Source organism: Podarcis bocagei, assembly GCF_964188305.1.
Source record: "Podarcis bocagei genome assembly, chromosome: 1".
Taxonomy (NCBI): Eukaryota; Metazoa; Chordata; class Lepidosauria; order Squamata; family Lacertidae; genus Podarcis; species Podarcis bocagei.
Window position 1 is genome coordinate 97,968,915 of NC_138125.1, and position 17,166 is coordinate 97,986,080.

Sequence of the window (17,166 nt, forward strand, 5' to 3'; positions counted from 1 at the left end):
TATGGTCTAAGAATGATAAAGTAATTTGAACACAGTCTTGGCCCTGGAAAAATGCTTTTGGAATAGGATGCAATGAATGTCTCTTCAAACTTAGAACAGGGATGAGGAACCTATGGCCCAAAATATGTTGTTCAACTGGAAATCCCATCAGCCCCAACAAGCATGGCCAATAGAGAGCCAATGTGGTGTAGTGGTTAAGAGCGGTAGACTCGTAATCTGGTGAACCGGGTTCATGTCTCCGCTCCTCCACATGCAGCTGCTGGGTGACCTTGGGCTAGTCACACTTCTCTGAAGTCTCTCAGCTTCACTCACCTCACACAGTGTTTGTTGTAGGGAGGAAGGGAAAGGAGAATGCTAGCCGCTTTGAGACTCCTTAGGGTAGTGATAAAGTGGGATATCAAATCCAAACTCTTCAATGGTCTGGAAATATGGGAATTGTTGTCCAGCCACAACAGGACAACATCCACCCTCCTTTAATTCATCCCTAATTAATGAAACTACAGTCAGCATCCACTCTCTCTACTGCCATCTTTCTTGTTATAGCCTGCTAACCTGTCATTATGAAAAATTATTGCCACTACACAATTCTCATTTTAGGATGTCTGTTCATTGTTTTTCTTCCCCTATCTTGAAGCCTACATTGTTCCAATTATCTTGAACCTGACGAGTCATTAGCAAAAATCATTGTTGCTGTTTGTTTGTCTTCTTTATTAATGCATCATGTAATGCATTGTGTTTGGACTAGCAAATTAGTAGTGCTATCAGATCACACTTATCCTGTCATTTTAATGATGCATCCAATTTAGGAGTCAGGGAAAGAAAACTTAAGTTCAGTTTGCTCGGGCATTATCCCTTGTATCACCCAGCCTCCTACATCAAATCCCTTGCTCTTAGGTACCCTCCTGATGTCACAATTTTCTGGAGACTTCCAGGTTTTTAACATCAACATCCCAGGATATTGTGTCCTGGGAGAGTTCAAGAAACCCTGCACACAACAATAATAGAAGAGGCTCACAGAAGTCCTGTTTGTGCCCTTTTACCATTGTTTGGATGGCAAGAACTGCTAGCTAGGAGGGCTGGCATACTTGTCTCCCTCACCCTATGTGCTTTAAGGGGCAATGTCCTAAATTTAAACATGGAGTAACTAATAATAATAAAAAGCAGACAGATACATTCCTCATCCATCCTGTTTTTTATGCTAGTAAACTCTCTACATTCAACTGATTTCATTTAGAATTATTATAAGCATGTTTTCTGTCAGCTGGGCCTCTTCCTCTATCATAACTGTAAGTCATTATTTCATTTGTTTTGACTGCATTATACCCATTCACTCCTGTTCTTCATATCTTTCTTTCTTTTTTTTCAGAGCAGCATCATTTTAACTAAAGAATGCTGATCTCATCTCATATATATAGCAAAAGTGCTGTTTGCATTAATGCATCTCATTAATGCTAGTTCCAGGAAGGGTTCTGTCATGTACAAAATAATAATATGAATCATGTGTATAGTATTTACTGCATGTTCAGAGCATACATCACACACACAAACACCATTTCAGAAATCTGTATAACAGTCTTGCAAGGTGTAGGTCAGAATTAAAGATGAACTACAGGCAGTTGCAAGTAGCTTAGGGTCTGGAGTACAATTTAAAGGGGAAAATTGCCCAAGATGATAAGGTTGAGCACCCTTCCCCATGCTCCACTTTCCCAAGATTACACATGGCTAAAACAGCTTTTTGTTTCAGGGGAAATAATTGAGAAACATACACAGGTTTGCATGTGCTTTCGCTCTTTATATACCCATATTGTAGAAGAAGAAGGGAATTATTGTTGAAAGAGAGAGAGAGAGAGCAGTTTTCCTAAGGTCACCTGGTGAATTCATGCCAGAGGAGAAATTTGGCATCCTGGTTCAAGCTCTGTTTCTACATTGGAACATATTTTTTAAATAAATGCCAATTTCATGTGGATACCTATTTGGACATCTGGAGGGCTTATATTGACTTATTTGTTTATTTTCAGAAAGGAATATTCTTGGCTATTGTATTCTCAGTGTGAGCTGACACTGTGTGTATAGTTATTGTGTGTGCTTTCTGTAATTTATTTATTTTTAATCCATTTTTGTCCGTCCACCCTTCTTTGTTAAACTTGACACTTAATAAAATAAAAGCTCAGCTTCTTATCCAGTATGTTTCTCTAGTTTTACAGAACTTTCTAAAAAAGAATTCCCTGGGGGGTGGGAATCCAAGCAAAGCATCTAGGACTAGTACAGGGGAAATCCAGTGGTGCATTTCACACTTCCAATTGCTTCATTTTGTGGGCCTGGTCACCATTTAAATCCTGCCCACTATAGATTGAGCTTTCCAATCTGCATTGTTGGTTTTACTGTTGGTGGGAGTACTGAACCAAATTGGGGATGGATCGAGATCACCAAATTGGACCCCAAATCATATGGATAATGCCTTGCACATCGCTACTTTTCATCATTATTTTAAAGCAATGATCACTGCATTACAGGCTTTCCATCATTTGAGATGCAGTAAAGCAGCAGCTGTTAATGCAAGGTGCAATTACACATATACTGAACTCCTATATCACAAGTCCCATGTATTGGTGTTTCACTTGTACTCTATTTGTAATTATGTAAAAAGATGGAGAAGACACGATGGACAAGCAAAATCCATAGAAATTTCAGGTGCTGGCATACTATGGGCTACTGCAATGAGCTATGGATGGCAATGATTTGTTTTCAGTCTCAGAATCAGACTGAACATGACATTAAATATGTTTTTGCAAGGGTGTGAACAGGCATCCACAGCAAGAATGGTGCTCTCTCTGCTTCAATATGCTTTTCAGATTCTGAGCTGCTCTGTGTAAGACAGAGCTCTGTGTGTCCCCTTTCACAATAATGGGAAATTGGAAAAAGTATAACTCCCTCTGCTCTTGTGGCCAAAGTAGATTAAATTTGCAGGCAGAGTGGTGGGTTAAGTCAAACTGCAGACAAATAGGTCTGGGGACATTTTGTGGGAGAAGTGAAAGGGATCCACTTTCCTCCATAATTCTTTAAGAGAGAGGGGAGCAGGGGGTTGTCTTTTTCTTACCTGAAAATAATTAAGAGGTGGTTGTGTGATGTGTATTCATGTGTGTACTTTAAAAAAAAAAAAAACTTTGCAGCTTCACACTGGGCTTTCTCCCTGGTGGTTCTTTGTTTCCTCCAACAACCCTTATAAGCCTCTTGATAGGCCTCTGATAGGCCTTACTGTGTGAGAGTTTGGGTCCTGCCTTAAAGAGGGATGTGTTGCAGTGGGACTTGGCAACCAAACCCTGTGTTGTGGGTGGGAATGATTAGATAGCCGCAACACCCAATTGGTAGGTCCCTTGATGCAGGGTTTAATCAGGCCAATGGGATGCAGGCTAAACGGATCAAGGGACCTATATATACCTATGCACGTGACCCAGAGCTTCCTCTTTCGGTGCGTGCATCGGAACACCCGCCCACCTCTCCCTATATTTAGGGATTGTGCGCTTGACATTGATATGCCGCTGTGTGTCATCTGTCATTGGGACAAGGGCACGGCAGGAATTTTCCCCACTTGGCTGATTGGCTGGTGCCATTTTGGTTTTGTCTGCCGCGTAGCAAATCGTTACAACTTGTAAGGTTGCGGATAGGCTCTAGTTCAGGTAATAGGGATCGGAGAACACTCTCGCCATCCCTATGTGAAGGATATTCCATTAAAGGAATCCAGGGGCTCGTTGGTTTGGTCAACCCCTGTGAGGGGGTTGTGCCCGTGCCTGAGTCCAGGGGGGCATTTGGGTGGCGGAGATGGCCTGTTCCTGGCTTTCCACTTATCCAGATGTTCACCCTAGGCTGACCTATGCTGGTGCCCTGGGTCAGCGCTACCTGCAACGGTGCAGGGAACTAGTCACTTGCTGTAATCAATAAAGTTGTGGCCTAAATTCTGCCAAAAACCAAACCAAAATTTGAGTCTTGTCTGAATTTATTTATGGGGGAGGTTTAAAGATCTAAACATGCAAACTTTAGAATGCTAACCTTGGGGTTTTGAGGAGCTGTGGGGCTGAGGTTGTTGCTGTTAAAGCAGAATACTGTAGGATCCTTTTTGAAAAAGCTTTTAACTTTTTTTAAAGGATCCTCCTTTTCTGTGCTTCAAAAACAATATAAAGAGGTATTCGGTATTTTGCAGGCAGCATTTTTGATAGCCTCACTTCTTGCAAAGTGACTTAGAGAAATGAAAATGTAGGGCGGTATACAGCCCAGAAGCAGAAGGGCAGAGTGACAGTAGCAGACATGCGAGCCCTGACCTTACTTGGGGCAGGGGCTACTATTATAATGTTTTGATTTGCGGGAAGATGCCCCAAATCATCTTAACACAGATCTGATGCACACGCACGCTTCCCACCCTGTGTTTGCATTTAATCATAGAATTGTAGAGTTGGAAGGCACCCTGAGGGTCATCTAGTCTAGTCAACTAAAGCATCCATGACAGATGGCCATCCACGATTTAATCTTTTCCTTCCTTTCTGCAGTCCTCATGAAAACTGCACTAATGAGATGACTCCATTGTATACAACCCACTGTGTTTAGTTTACTTTCAACATTATTACTGCTTGAATAAGGAGAATATATTGTCTGGGTTGTGCTGATACAAGCAGATGAACAATATCTGCAATATTTGCAGAGCTATTGGGATGGATTTTATATATGTAAATCAGCCTGTAAAAAAGGAATATTGAGAGGGAGACTCCATATTTTGGTTGTATCTCACAAACAATGCACTTCTCTCCCTTAACAGTTGCATTGGTCTAAACGGAAAAAAAATAAGTTATAGCACTATTTTCTGGAGGAGGAAGGGGAAGAAGAAAGAAATTTCCCACTGCAGAATGTATTCTTTAAATCAAAAACAAAAAAGTACATCACAGAATTTAATCAGAACTTTAGCTCATTCACTATATGGAGACATAAGCTAATGCCCCAAACCTGGAACCAATTTATCGCATGTCTTTGTCAGTCTTACCTGTTACAATCCAAAAACCAACATTAATTAACATGAAACCGCAGCTATCTAAGGAAACCCTTTGCTACCGAAGCCACTCTTTCATTACAAAGTTGGTTTGCCTCCCTTATTAATTTCGACATCTTGAAGTGCCATATACTTGAACATGCCGCTGCTACATTTCAGAAAATGCCATTTTTTTGGTAATAGGCTTGCTGATTTAATGCTGTCACTGAAGCACCACTTGATATTTCAGCATCCTGAGAAAAACAGAAGAGTCCACATTGGGATTTTATAAGCATTATAATATTTCTAGCCTAAGCAAGAACTTGTCGGGAATCCAGTCACTGAGAGCAAATCTACACTCATATGGCTACTTGGCAAAACCAAGCACCGAAAACCTGCTGATCTTTTTATTTTCTCCAACATAGTGATTAATGCTTAAGAGCAAAAACACCTCAGGACTTCCATTTAATGAGTAATTTACAGGTCAGAACACTTCAAGTGTTACAAAAGCAAGAGGAACAAAGGAGGGGATGTGCATGAAGTGGTGCTTAGCCCTTAAACATAGGGAGCATTTTAAAAATAATCCCAGTTTGTAAAAGAAAATCTGCAGAAGGCAACCCTTCCATAAGTGTCATGGCAATTCTGTTCTTTTAAACTTGATCGTTTTCTTTGGTTTTCATGTTATGATGGTGGAGAATGACTTGCCGGAGTTGCTGCGGCCATTGCCTTTCATTTCTATGTAAGCTGTAACATCAGTGTTTCTTGTTCTCTAGTCCCAACGCAGCTGCTCTGAGTTGTCCTCAAAAGAGTGTGGTACAGATCAGGGGTGGAATTCAATGCCATGCTGTTGTGAATGTTCCATCTGAATGTACCATTTCAGCTTCCTAGATTAAAAGACCCCCTCACTCATTTGTTCTCCATGCATGCTGTTCTGGGGGTTCTCCTAACTCTCCAGAACCAATTTTGGTGGGGTGTGCAAGGGGAGGAGAGAGCTCTGTTGTTCAGGCAGAAGTCCCTCTGCAGGGCTTTCATGTCTTCTGATGCTTCCCACCCTAAGTGTGTGTGATAACTCCCTTTGATAACAGTTGATTTGGATGTGGCCTGGCTGGCCTTGATTTCTATCTTGATGTCAAAGTCCCTACATGCTCCCTAAGTGGTTATACTTTGGTATTTAGAATCCATTTTATTGGCTTATGAAGTTCACCAAAGTTAGGGGCGAGTCAATTTGGGGTTCTCCCTCCCCCCTCTCTTTGTCTCTGGATTGTAAATTCAAATCTCCAAATTGCATCTTTATAGTGGCTCCTGGCTCTCTACTCAAGGATGTGATACATTTTTAGCTGACTTTCCATAGTCAAGACTGGCTCCAATTTACACTGACCTACTGTGCATGAGTTTTAGTGCACGAAGTGATATTAGGGTTGCCACAGGTCCGGAATTTCCTGGACATAGTCAGGATTCGACAATTGTAAACAGTGTCCAGGCGGAAATCGCTGAAATGAGGACGTGTAGATTTTGGTGAATTTCCTTTAAAATAGCTCAACAACTTTTGTGTCCGTATTCTTACTTTTTGAAGTATGGCAACCCTATGATAGATAATAAGCAGGAAGGTCAGGTTGTATGAAGGCTTGAAACATCCAATGAATTTCTTATTCTGAATCTAATTTGGATAGTTGGCCTTCAAATGACTCTTAGAAATATTCTATTATTTGTTCAGTATCATGCAAGGCATCTTACACCACAACAGATAAACACTTTAAAAAAAACAATAAAATATTGAACCACCCCACCCCCATAAAACCCACAACAATAATAAATACACATAGGGAACAAAGGGGTTTTCCCCTCCACAAGTCCATAAATCTAAAGGACCATTACAGTAGCATAGAGAATCACTTATGAATAAGCCAATGAAAATGAGTGGGTCTGTATCGTGGAAGATATGCTATTAACAGCTACTTGCCATGATGACTATGTTCTGCCTCCACTGTCAGAGGCATCATGTATCTGAATGCCAATTGCTGGTAATCACAGTTGGGCTGTGTGCTGTTGCATCCATGTCCAGCTTGCAGGCTTCCCACAGGCATCTGGCTGGTTGCTGTGAAAACAGGATGTTGGACTAGATGGGCCATTGGCCTGTTCCAGCTGGCTCTTGCTATGTTTCTCTGACCTTGCCTGTCAGTACTGTCTGTGGCAAGCCATTTATGCTATCATGTGTCAAGCGTGGCCTTGCGGTTGAGGAGCAGGGTGTGCTTGCACCTGTCTCATGGTGCTTCTATTTAACAGGGCAAAATGAATTTGATAACTACAACTGTTTCTAAGACCCCACTGACCTACTCCTTTGTTATTAGCCCTTTAATAAAGTCATAGGCAGTTTAAATCCAATTTTGTTGTCAATGTCTTTCTTCCACCTCTGATCGCAACCGTAAGGCGTGAGCAGCCCTCATGTGCCTTCTTTCCTGCTCACGTCTCCCTGTCAATAATATACAGTTTTCCCTTTCCTTTGGCCCTGTGATATTTCCCCAGCCTTTTCAACACAGTTTGACTACTTTGAATCTTTCCTGAAGCCCCAGTTGAAAATGGATCTTTAACTTGCCTGGCGTTAAACTAATTTATTGGCCAGCTGGCACTTCAGTAACGAGAAAAGTGTTTCCTTCTTGTAAACTGCAGGAACACAGCACCAGGGATATCTCTGCTATCACCCGTTAGTGATTGGTATTGTTTTCTTGCAAGACTGTAAGGCCCCTGACTAACTTGAAATAAATCCCATCATAATCAGCAAGCAACTCTTTCCCCCAGCCTCCTTTGCACAAATGTCATTCAGTTTTATGTTCCTTCCTGGGGTATGTAACTGAATAGTAGAAGCAAAATCAGATATGAGCCATGGCACTTCCTGTTCTAATAGCTTTGATTACTAATGAGTCTATTTCTTGATTTTTGTCGGCTGCAGATGAATCCCGAAGAAGTCTCGAGTCATCAGAATTTGCCTTCCAAATAACCCGATAGTGTCCTTTTCATCTAACGTCAATTAGATTAGCAAGCAATATACTCTAATGCACCACAAGAGAATAATATCCTTCAGCACAAATGCTGTCCTTTTAAGACTTCTGATTATTTGTGGTAATGAGCAGTCTATGGTCTTTTCTAATGTACTTTATCTTCTCAGTTGGTAAAAGAGTTGGTTCAATCTCCTGCAGAGCTATTGGTCAAGTTCAGAAAAATAACAACTTTTCCTGTTTCTTTAGCTGTTGAAGGTTGAACCATTCTAGCATCAAATCCGAGTGGCTTTCTTCACTTGCAAAATAACCAATCCAGATAAATAGTTGCTGTTGTTGATGTCTTGGAAAGCTTTTGCCAGTGTTTGTACTCTGCATCCAAAACTCTTCCCCTCTCATCTGAACTTCAGTAAGCTCAGACATTTCTCTCTCTCTCTAACTGTGGTGTTGAAATGGTTCAAAAGTGTACTCTGAATTCGTCCAGCACAAAGATATCACCACTTGTTATTAAGGATGTGCAACTTGACAAGAGACAAAACTGCTATTCTCCCCACTTCACATGGATTTAATTCTTGGGTACCACTTGAGCTCTTGCTGCAGTCTGGAGATGCCGTCAGGAAAAGTGCACTTACTACTCACTGGTTTCTTTTGTGGTGCCTCTCATTTTTCCTTAAGGGTCCTCAAAAGAGTCCAAGCCGTTAGCATAAATCATTCTTCAGGAGATACCTTCTCTCAGAAGCCTAGAGTGGTCTGTTTACCTGGTTCAATAGAGGTAGCTGCTCTGCGGCATTTGGCATGACTCCTTGCTGTAGAAGGTAACAGAGCAATTGAATAAAGTACAAGCCATCATTGAGCAGTTATGCCTTCCAAAGTAATCAGTCCTTTCAAGTGGAAGCGGGGTTTTTTTACTAAAGAACTAGTGCGTGGTGCCACAAGAATGCCTAATTTCAGCAATGGTGTGAATCTTGTATGTGAGACTGTGTGCACATTCCCTCCCTACTAAGGCTGGTCTAGCTCCTCGAGAATACAGAATTTAAAAAGTTTTCATTTATTGCATTGTGGCCAGAAAATCTAGTGCAGATGTATGATCACTTGCATCACTTCGATGAGCCATGCAGTTGAAAATGCAGGTTTGCTACGTTCTTCGTGTCCCTTTTTAAGTCTTCACATACAATATCTTCTTCCTACCAAGCAATGTATGAATCAGCTGATCAATAACAAGGCTGTTCACTCTGATAATAAGGATAAGAATTTCAGTTTATAAATAAGTAAATAAAATCACTGCAGATTTCTAAACTTCAGTTCAATTACAGAGAGAGAGAGAGAGAGAGAGAGAGAGAGAGAGAGAGAGAGAGAGAGAGAGAGAGACTCAGCGCTCGCTAGAAGGATCATTAAAGTGGGGTGGGATGGGTTGTGGAAAACCTGCTCCATTAATTCCTATATTTAAAATAAGTAATGAAATCTGACATCTTGAAAGCTAGTTTATATGATTACATCTGTACAGTTTTTCAAGCTGAAGAGTTTGAGCAGTGGAAGTACTTGATTTCTTTTCTGGGCTTGCTTCATAATTTTAATTTGTATCTGCATTTTGAAAAGAGATTTCAACAGTCCACTTCCTGTTACCTTTTGAACATATTTGTGACCCCCTTTCTCCTTTCCCACGTATTGTGATGCAGATAGTTCTGTTGCAAATAGTAAGGTCTAGTTGCAAATAGTAAGGTCTAGTTGCTTCCTTTAAACTTTTGTGCACTTCTCTCATTTCTGACTTGAAGAATAGAATAGCCCTTTGGGAATCTGAATGTTATATCTTAAAAACTACAAATAGATATGAACAATATTTTCTAGAACACATTCTCTCTCTCTCTCTCTCTCTCTCTCTCTATATATATATATATATATATACAATATAGATGAAATGGTTCTCCGCAGTCTATATAGGCTTAATCTGTTGCCATGCACTCCAGTGTTCTATGGTCCTTCTAAGACCTCACTCTTGTTTATTGCTTTTAGCTAGAAACTCCCTTCTCTACTTACTTTTTCTGCCTCTTCTAATTCCAGTTACGTACAAACCATATTGCTGTCTTGCTGCTTCCTTGCCTCAACTTCTCCTAGCACTGTTTGGTACAGTATTTAATTCCAGATATCCATGGGAGATACCCAGTGCCACTTGTGCGAGAGCGCAGCACCAAAAAATGTGTGTCTTTTGCAAGCCAGAGGCAGCAACGCTGGAGGGAGAAAATGGGACATTCCAGGATCCAATGAGAAGCTGGGATGGTGTCTGTAATTCCAGAATGTCCCAGGAAAATTGGGACAGTTGAGGGCTGTGAAACAGCAGCCAGTCTTCATGTACTATTAGCCAGCAATCAGCCTAACGTAGGAGCCATCAACCAACAGGATTCACCAATGAAGAGGGTTACGGAGTTAGAGATTTGTATTGCCTTGAATATTGAATTAACAGGTACTATTATTCTGCTGCTATTCTGTAACCCCTGACAAATCAGATAGATAAATAAAGCCAGTAAAAGAATATGAGTTTGTATGTACTGGATGTTCCTAATACAGAAATGGATGGCAGTTTGGATTTTATGGTATTTGACTTGACATACAAAGCAGACAAACAAGTAGCACATTGATTCTAGGATGGTGTGCAACAGCAGTGCAAGAGGATCAGAAGCCTTGTTTTGGGATTAATTTGAACTCTCCGTACTATGCATTTGTGGTTAAAGTAATCCTACGTTTCTCTCTCTTTTGTTCCTCCTTCACTCACTTTGGTGCTTGGCCCAGAAACCTTTGATTGAGCTTTAGGCCTTTTTATTTTTGCATTGATTTTGTCTGGCTGGGCAAACACTTTTGCTCTGGGAAATCCTTGCTGAGATTCCACGACCAACAGTTGTCTGGTGATGCAGAGGGCAGAGATCCAAGAAGATGAAACTGTGCTTCAATCAACACCTGGAAAAAGGGGTCTTAACATTTTTGTGCTCATCAACTATTTCTGCTGGAAACCTTCCTTATAAAAAAGGACTGAGCCTAAAGTCATGCAGAGAACTTGGGGGGGGGGGGCAGACCTAGAATCATGTCCAGATTTGATCTTGCATTTGAGTTGGAATTTTGATTGATTGATTGATTTTTACAAGTCCTGAGATCTTAGGTATTGTGCTTAAACATCATTAGGAAGTTGCTGAAGATTTATTTATTTTTCTCTAGTGGGTAGGATCTTTTATTCCCGGTTGACAGCTACAGTTATTTCTGTGTACAGCACGATCCAGGTCTTTGCTTAAATGTGCACATTTGTCTGTACCTTCCTGCAATCTTGTCCCCACAAAACACATTTGAGATATCAAAGAACAATTGCATCAGATGATACACCAGAGTAACTGAGACCATGCTTCAGATTGTACTGCCAAGTCCTGATCATCTGTTGCCTTCCTGGGAGGAATATTATTTTGGCCACTTTCAAATAATCAAGCTGGGTCCTGAAGCAAATATTTTGGGTGGTGAGGGAGTGCCAAGATGAGAAATAATGGCTCAAACTAAGTGTATCTTTGGTTCTGCAGACTTATAAAATGATGCCACAGCAGAGTGAACTGTGGAACAATACACCCTTTAGAATGCTTCCTTCAGGTGATTCTAAGATGGCTGCTAGTTCCTTGCTGGTGTTCCTCAGAACTGCTTGTCTCCACAATCCTATTCACAGAATACTTTTACCCCATCCAGTCATTAGGGCTCCTCTCCATGCATAGGATGAGTGTGCAGGTGGAAGCCCACCACTCTCTCCCCTACATACATCAAGACACACTTCTGCAATATGTATTAAAGGCTCATCCAGACTTCTGCTTGCCCTGCCAATTCATTGCGGGAAAACTCTATCTTTACCACTGAATTGGAGCAAATGCCAAACAGGTTTTCCGCAGTTTGACATTTATTCCACTTCATTTCTAAAGAGTGGGTTTTCCCAGTGGGGCTAACAGAAAACTGCTCAGACCAGTGGAGAAGCACTCAGACCCATGCCTTCTAGGCTTGGAAGTGTAGACAAGCCTTAAGAGTGCTCATGTAGGCAAGTTGTCAAGTGAACTATTCTTTTTTGGGTTTCCTGATCACATGGAGCCGTGCCACCATGTGTATGAATGTATGCGTGAATGCATTTTGCAGGCCTGCATTTAAATGTGTGGATGGCAGGAGGTGGACTCTACCGCTGCCTGCCATTTGCATGTTCATTCCGCACCTGGACAGGAGTCTGAAGACATGAAAGTGATTTTTGATTTCTCCTTTCCTTACACTAGCTGTAAAAGAGCAGAAGCGATGCATTTTATTTTGGGGAAGTGGTCAACGGTGCTATGAAAATGAGCAAAGAAGGACACACAGATACAAGGGCGTGCCAACCTAGGTTTGACTGCTATAAATAATGTCCTGGAGAAGTTGCTTCTGTTACAATTTTTGGAACAGAAACTGAGTACAGTAGTTATATTGATTTGTGTTGAGCACAGTGCAAATGAAATTTGTGCAACTCTGTTACAATGTGATTACACAGAGATAAATCCACAGGTTCAGCCTTCAGGAGGGGTTGTAATCTGTGTTCAGCAATACCAGGTTACTTTGACCAATTCTGATAACAGAATTGGAGGGAAATGAACAGAGTCTCATGAAAGACTTAAGTGCTTCCTGCAATGTAATGAGGCAAGTCAGTGACAGTAAATATGCTTATTTAATTATTTGTTTTATTTGATGTTGCCTTTTATTTGTGAACCACCTTGATATTTCTACTTAAATGAAAGGCAATATATGCAGTCTATTATTATTATTATTATTATTATTATTATTATTATTATTTCTTCTTCTTCTTCTGATGTGGCAATTCTCTCTGTAGCCCATCTACAATTCCTGCCAGGACCCTTCAACCCAGACTTTCTCAGCCTTGGGTCCCAGATGTTGTTGGACTATTATTCCCATCATCCCTAGCTACCAGCACCAGTGGTCAGGGATGATGGGAGTTGTAGTCCAACAACATCTGGGAACTCAAGGTTGAGATGCCGCTTCAACCAAATAGCCAGCCCACTGCTTATCACAGAGCTGAGCTCACCAGCTCTCCTAGCTTTCCCCCTATATATGTCTTCACTACTGATAATGATCACTATTATAACTGAAGTAGCCTATGCTGAAGGCTGGAGCAAGAAGTTGGATATTGTGTGATACCTATGCTGCATGTGAGCCTCTTGAGTATTTGAACCTCAACAGTGTGGTTGTTTCATTTGAAGCCTTACATTTTCAGTGGAAGAGTGGCCAGAAATGGACAGAGAACTGATTGATAGGACTGCTACTGCCATGCATATTCACTAGCCAATCCCCGGGCAAGATTTGAGAAAAGGTGCCATGAGACTTAATGTATTGCTTAAGGTCGCACGCCTGTAACAGCTACTGTTGCTTGGCACTTGTAGCTTAGATTTTTTTAGTTGCCTTGGTCCCAGAGGCCATAACCTAGTTATGGGAGAGCATTGGCTTTTTAGCATTGCAGCTCTGTTTGGTGTGCCTATATTAAATGGAGTTGCAGTTAACTGGGGCTTGCCTCATGTGGGTTCCTTGATTTGCTTTTAACTCACTCAAGTCTTTCAACGATTGCCAGCGTGGGCCCAGTGGCATACCTCACTCCAGGAGATAGGAGTGTCAGCTGCTGATATTGTCTATATGCTAAAAATATAAACTCACATCTAGTTCATTTTCTGTTTGGGCTTAAATTCCTGTTCCATGCCTACTAGTACATTTGAAAGTTGGTGTTTAAGGATAAAGAGACTGCCAGAGTATTTTACACACACACACACACACACACACACACACACACACACTTGCTGCCATTATTGCTGTTTGGTAATGGTGTTTTTGAAAGACCAGCTCTGAAATCCATCTCTTAACATTGTTTGTTTTCCCTTGTAGTTTATGTGCAGGTCTATTCCTTTTTAGCTCTCCTCTCCTGCAGCCACTCATCATGACTGCTGATTCACCGTGTGTTTTTCCGCTCAAAGATAAATCTTTTATTTACTAAATTGAGCACTGAAGCATTTGTTTGAGGGAGAATTACGGGGAAGCACAATGTGTAAACTTAGCAGCAAATTGAAGAAGAAAGGGTCAGTGAGATTTCTGTGCTTGCTAAGATGGAAAAGAGCGAGGCACCTAGGAAACCAGGGAGCAATCACATTGCTCCACTGTGCATTTTACAGCCTTATTGAAAGGGGGAAGGAGAAATTGAAACATATATTAAGAAGGCTGTCCAAGTTGGTCATGAGAGAGGACATTTGGTTAATCAGGGGAAGTATGCCAAAACTACAAACATGAAAACAGCAAGAAGCAACCACTATGAGACAGTGTCCAGAATTCTGTTTTCTAAGGCTGAGAGGAATCTCAAGCTCATAAAAGGACTGAGTATAGAAAAGGGCAACCAAAATGATCAGGGAGGTAGAGCAGCTCCCTAAAGCGGGATAATTTTTCAGACATTTTAATCTAGAAACAGGTTATTTATTGTTATTGGCCTTCATTGGCATAAGTTTAAACAATAAAATCATACAAAGTCATCCAAATACATTGATGATCCAAACACATACAATATATAAAAGACTAGATAACCACCACTGAATAAATCAGGCAACTTTAGATTTTGCTTTAACGATCCCAGCTAAATACCCCAAAACAATCCTGGTAGTTTCAGAAGAATCATCCCTCAACAAATACTGGATTACAGACTCTTTGTAAATCGGTATTTTAAGCTGTATGGGAGTCACTAGGAGATCTCTGCAAAGGGTGTCAAGAAGAGGGTAATCCAGAATTATGTGATGTATTGCAGTGTTTCCCAGCCTTTTTTGGGCAAAGGCACACTTGTTTGACGAAAAAAATCTCGAGGCACACCACCATTACAGCCCCGTGACGTCAGCGCGCAGCGTCACGCCGGGAGGGACGCACGAAAGTGTAAGTTTCAATTTTTTTTCCTCCCCCTTGCCGGGGAACCTCCAAGCTTTGGGGGTGGGGGGGGAGGAGGCAGCAAAGCGAGGCAGGAAGGAGAGCGCGGCTTGGCTGGGTGAGCTTTAGCAGGGGCAGGGAATGAGAGCCGCCGCCGCCCCGCCTCTCGCCGCCCGACTTGCCCGCCTCCAGGCAACATCTCGCGGCACACCAGGCAACATCTCGCGGCACACTAGTGTGCCGCGGAACAGTGGTTGGGAAACACTGATGTATTGTATTAGGTGTTTTCTTATTACAGGAGCAGAATCTGTTCTGGAAGGGGATTAGTTAAGGTTAGTTAAGAGGCGACTTCCTTCTCCCACAATAGAGGCTTCTGTTTTTCTGCCTCATTTGCAGGTTGCATTAGAAATCTTTTTATTATTATTTTAAATAATATTTATTAATGGTTGCATTAGAAATCTTGAAAGGTGCATGGACTGAGCTTACCTCATTGGCCCAGGGTGGATTGTGTTGTTCTCTTTCCATTAAACATTTGTCCAGCGTTCTGCACGTCCTTGTCTGGGAATGCCCCACAAGACAAGTTGCCTCATGATGTCTCCCCCCTCCAGCAGGAAGCCAGAGACACCAGCTACTAATCACACCTGAGGTTTCTGCACTCACTTATTTTGTTTGTTATAGAAGTCCTTCCTTTTACCCTTTAAAGGCCCTATTGCACCTTGATTTCTTTAAAAGCTCCTGGCTGCTGGCTGTTGTTAACAGCTTCCCATGCCCAGCCAAAAATGCCAAAGCACCCAGGAACACTGCAAAATGCAGGCCACGGGTGTGGTGACATGGAATGCAAGACAGGATACTATAAAAAATAACATCCTGTATTGCTTTCACCCCATTGCTGAGTAACAAGAGATTCACATAAGAAAATAGAGGAAAGATTTGCATAGAGGGGGAAAAATAAGATGGGTTTTACTTTTATACTAGGTAAAAACACAATTCTCAGTGTCCCATCCATGTCCCATCATGGTTGCTGCTTTGATCCAGTAGGTTCCAGTCTGGTCTGAGGCCTAGAGGCAGTGAAGTATCAGTATTCAACATTAGTTTGCAAGAAGGCACCCGGATTTAGTGTGAGAAACTTCTTTCCATCAAAACAGCTAAACCTTAAGCAGAATGGTTCCTTTGCAGACTAATAAAACTGAATACAGTATATGTATTCCTTTTCAGTGGTTACCCAGGATGTGACTGAGGCTCAAACTACCCATTTCGCACCAGCGCTTTTAACAGTAGTCATTTAAAAAACAATACATCGTGTTTTATGTTAGTAGAGAAACAACCAGAAATGCTCAGCCCCATTTCATGCCCAAATTACCAATCATCCATTCTCCTCTCCTCAGTGGCTAGTGGGGTGCCACAGGGTTCTGTCTTGGGCCCGGTCTTATTCAACATCTTTATCAACGACTTGGATGATGGACTCAAGGGCATCCTGATCAAATTTGCAGATGACACCAAACTGGGAGGGGTGGCTAACACCCCAGAGGACAGGATCACACTTCAAAACGACCTTGACAGATTAGAGAACTGGGCCAAAACAAACAAGATGAATTTTAACAGGGAGAAATGTAAAGTATTGCACTTGGGCAAAAAAAATGAGAGGCACAAATACAAGATGGGCGACACCTGGCTTGAGAGCAGTACATGTGAAAAGGATCTAGGAGTCTTGGTTGACCACAAACTTGACATGAGCCAAAAGTGTGACGCGGCAGCTAAAAAAGCCAATGCAATTCTGGGCTGCATCAATAGGAGTATAGCATCTAGATCAAGGGAAGTAATAGTGCCACTGTATTCTGCTCTGGTCAGACCTCACCTGGAGTACTGTGTCCAGTTCTGGGCACCACAGTTCAAGAAGGACACTGACAAACTGGAACGTGTCCAGAGGAGGGCAACCAAAATGGTCAAAGGCCTGGAAACGATGCCTTATGAGGAACGGCTAAGGGAGCTGGGCATGTTTAGCCTGGAGAAGAGGAGGTTAAGGGGTGATATGATAGCCATGTTCAAATATATAAAAGGATGTCACATAGAGGAGGGAGAAAGGTTGTTTTCTGCTGCTCCAGAGAAGCGGACACGGAGCAATGGATCCAAACTACAAGAAAGAAGATTCCACCTAAACATTAGGAAGAACTTCCTGACAGTAAGAGCTGTTCGACAGTGGAATTTGCTGCCAAGGAG